The sequence below is a fragment of the Otolemur garnettii genome, unplaced genomic scaffold (genome assembly GCF_000181295.1).
Source record: "Otolemur garnettii isolate 467f Iridium unplaced genomic scaffold, OtoGar3 scaffold00310, whole genome shotgun sequence".
Taxonomy (NCBI): domain Eukaryota; kingdom Metazoa; phylum Chordata; class Mammalia; order Primates; family Galagidae; genus Otolemur; species Otolemur garnettii.
Window position 1 is genome coordinate 119,526 of NW_003852705.1, and position 3,878 is coordinate 123,403.

Below are 3,878 nucleotides of genomic sequence, written 5' to 3' on the forward strand. Positions count from 1 at the left end.
AGATAGATAGATAGATAGATAGATAGATATAGATCATTTATACAGAAACTCAGAATCACAGATGTGGACAAAAACAAAACTTAGGGATGGGCAGGGCAGCTCACACCTGTAATCCTAGCACTCTGGGAGGCTGAGGTGGGAGGATTGATTATTTGAGGTCAGGGATTGCAGACCAGCCTGAACAAGAGTGAGACCTTGTCTCTACTAAAAATAGAAAAATTAGATGGGTGTGGTGACATGTGCCTGTAGCTACTTGGGAGGCTGACGCAGGAGGATCAGGGGAACCGGGAGTTTGAGGTCGCAGTGAGCCACAATGACGACATTGCACGTAGCCTAGGCAACAGAGCCAGACTCTATCTCAAAAACAAACAAACAAAAAAATACAAGTTTCAATTTTCCCTTTCATTCTTGCTAAAGGAGAGGCTCTAACCAAACAGTGAGAGTTTGGGTTTCATGTTCTTGATAATTTAAGCAAGGTATAGTGATATTTACTCCCATGGCATGGGGGCTAGGATGGGGTGTCTTTCCGACACCAGGGCCCCCCCAACACCAGGGCCCTCAGCCAGCCCTGTCCTTGTAGGCTGAATGCCAACATCCTGTTTCTTTGACGAGCTGTCTTCAGGCTCTACAGCTGGGAGGGTCAGTTGAGTGTGAGATTGCCCTTGAGCAGAGGGGCCAAACTAACTGTGGATAGGTGGCCTAATTGTCTCAGGGTGATTAGGGTTTAAGGGTTCATCTGCCCGGGCCTGTTAAAGGGGATTAGACATTCAAGAACTCCACAGGTAATAGCAGCTCATGAAATTTTTAAAAACATTTTTAAAAAACTAATCTTACATCTAAAGTAGACTAACATATAACCATTATATTATATGTAATATATGCTTTATATAACAGATCCTGACATATTAGTAGGCAAGATATGTTAATGATTATAATACTTATGATATTGGCACCTACATTTGAACTCCCATACAGTCAGACTGCATCTAAGGCCTTCAGGCTTTAACTAGTCTTTGAGATGGTCTAGTGACAGAGCTTTTTAAAAGTTCTCAAATAGGGAGGCGCCTGTGGCTCAAAAGAGTAGGGCGCTGGCCCCATATACCAGAGGTGGCAGGTTCAAACCCCGCCCCAGCCAAAAACTGTGAAAAAAAAAAGTTCTCAAAATTGTCCTTCCAGGACTCCCCCCTTCCTTGTCCTTGTATGTTATATTGTGTAGGAGGTTGATTCGGTCCCATTGCTTTTGGTCTCAAAACCTCATTTTCTCAAATAGACTTCTCTCCTCTCTCTAAACCACTGTCCTTAAGAACTTACCATCTTGCAAAATCATTTCAGAAAATGCCTATCGGCATATGAGAACCATCAACTCACCTGGTCCAGTTAGATCAACTGTCTTCCTATACATGAGGACCCTAAGAGGGGACAATAGCTTTCTGAGCCCTGTGCCAAGCCTACCCTTCCTAAACCCCCTCTCCCATCCAGAGCTATTCAATCAGCCAGAACTGGACACCATCACATTTGTGAATTAAAATAAAATCCTAAGCTCCCCCTAGCTGACTGAATGGAACACCTCTTGGCTAAGGGGACCCCAGAAATATCCTAAAGCTGACTTGCTGGCCATGAGAAGGGAGGCCAGACATGCCTCACCATGCCCCTTCCCTTCTTGGAGATGTCCTTTATAACCCATTAACAGACCAAAGGCGATGCAAGACAAAGCTTAAACCACCTGCAGGGCATCAATCTACTGACCAGATCACTTGAGTCTGGGTGTATGTGCAGTCCATGTCCAATGGCTTATCTCTGATTAACAGACTTCCTAACTTAAAACATTCCAAGGCTTTAGACAAAGGTTCATTTCTTTAACCAATTATAAATCAAAGAATCTTTAAATCTACCACTAACCTGTCAACCCCTGCTGCCAGATGTCTCGCTTTTTCTGGTCAAACCTAATATATATTGATATATTGTATTGATTTGCAACTTTATGTATAATTCCTATTCCCCTGAAATGTGTAAAAACAAACTGTAGTCCACCGATGGCAAGATGGCAAGACGGCTTGCTCAAGGCTTCTTGGGTGTGGCTCTCTGGGCCACAGGTCGCATAAATTTGGTTCACAGTAAGGTTCTTTCTTTTTTTTTTTTTTTTTTTTGAGACAGAGCCTCAAGCTGTCCCCCTGGGTAGAGTAACTGGGACTATAGGTGCCTGCCACAATGCCCTGGCTAGTTTTTAATTTATTTATTTTTATTTTTTTAATTTTATTTATTATTTATTTATTTGGAGACACAGCCTTAAGCTGTCACCCTGGGTAAAGTGCCATGGCATCACAGCTCACAGCAACCTCCAACTCCTGGGCTCAAATGAGTCTCCTGCCTCAGCTTCCAAGTAGCTGGGACCACAGGCGCCCACCACAACACCTGGCTATTTTTTGGTTGCAGCCGTCACTGTTGTTTGGCGGGCCTGGGCTGGATTTGAACCCGCCACCTTACGTGTATGAGAGGAGGCTTAGCCACTTAAGCCACAGGCACCAAGCCCACAGTAAGCTTCTTTAATTTACTTTAGAGTTTAGGTTCTTTTCTATTGATCACAACAGAAACATCCGGAAGCAGAGGCTGACAGGTTATCGGTGGCTTTAAAGATTCTTTGATTTATAATTGTAATTTGTTCTGCTTCACCCAGAACAATCCCAAATTCTCCTTCCAAATAATTTTTTCTCTCTCTTTCCATGCTCACCTTCTCTGCAGGGGAGGAGGCCACTAGCATTTGTTGAGAACCTACTATGTGCTAAGCAAATAGGAATCACTACTACTATTCCAACTGTGCAGATGTGAGGACTCGGCTAGGAGGTAGCTTGCCCACAGAGACTCCAAGGCCCTTGCTCCTTCCCCGACACCCACTCTGCTGTCTAGGGCTCCACAAAAGCACCTTTCACACCCTGCAGTTCCAGAAGGAAATTAGGAGAACCAGGCTGATGGCTGCTCCCCCAGGCTTGCCTCCTGGGCCGCCCCAGATCCTGGGAAGCTTATTCAGTACCTGACACCTAGTAGCTAAAGCCATCTCTAGACCTTGGAAGCTGAGCTTTCATTTCAGTAAAAACTTTGAGGCAGGTTTGTTTGTCATAATCCTCTTGTCCCTTCTTCCAGCTCCCAGGACTGGAAGGGTGAACGGGGGGCTGAGAAAGAACATTTTGCATGCGTCTGAGGAAGCAAACCAAGGGGGTGGGGCATGATAAGTCACTTTTTCCAATAAAGGGTGAGTCTGGCATTGTGCAGCTAAAGAGAAAATGTCTAGGTCTAGTTCCTCCCCAGCTGCAGAGCAGGAGGGGGTCAGTGTGTTTGGGGTGTGTGTGGAGGGGAGTTGGCAGGCATGGCTGGCTATGGAATGCGTAAGGACTGGGTGGGGTAAATTTATTTTAAAATATACCACCCTGTTTTTAATTCCCTCTCCCACCTTTACCCTCATCTCTGTGCTCAGGCAGAAACTAAGACATGTGATACCTTCACTCAACTGTAGCAAGTCCACTGTTGAGGGAGCAGCGCTGAAATCACCAGGGGTGGGTGTGGCAGCTTCACCTGGGCCCTGCTCTTCTGCTTTCATCCCTTGTCCTCAGCTCTGGGGGCGCAGGTCTTAGCATAGACCTGATGGGACACTCCTAGAGGGTCCTAGGGCTGCTGTCTGCCCAGCTCCATGCTCCAGAAGTTAGATCAAGGGATTAATCCAGCTGGTTCCCTTTGACACCCAGTCTGGCAGCCTGGCTGGTGATGGAAGGTTGATGATGGCGGCTATTTGGGAGATTTTCAAGACCAGTCCAGAGTGACATGGGCTCCCCTGCTGGTCTTCCCACATAGCTCATTATTCAGAGAGAATAACTCATCATAATGAC

At 45.8% G+C, this 3,878-nt stretch overlaps 1 protein-coding gene across 1 annotated transcript in view; it reads left to right on the top strand.

Moving 5' to 3' along the window:
- The window catches only part of MUC4 (mucin 4, cell surface associated), an 81,818-nt gene that overhangs the window by 885 nt on the left and 77,055 nt on the right, over positions 1–3,878 (top strand). The window lies entirely within an intron of this gene.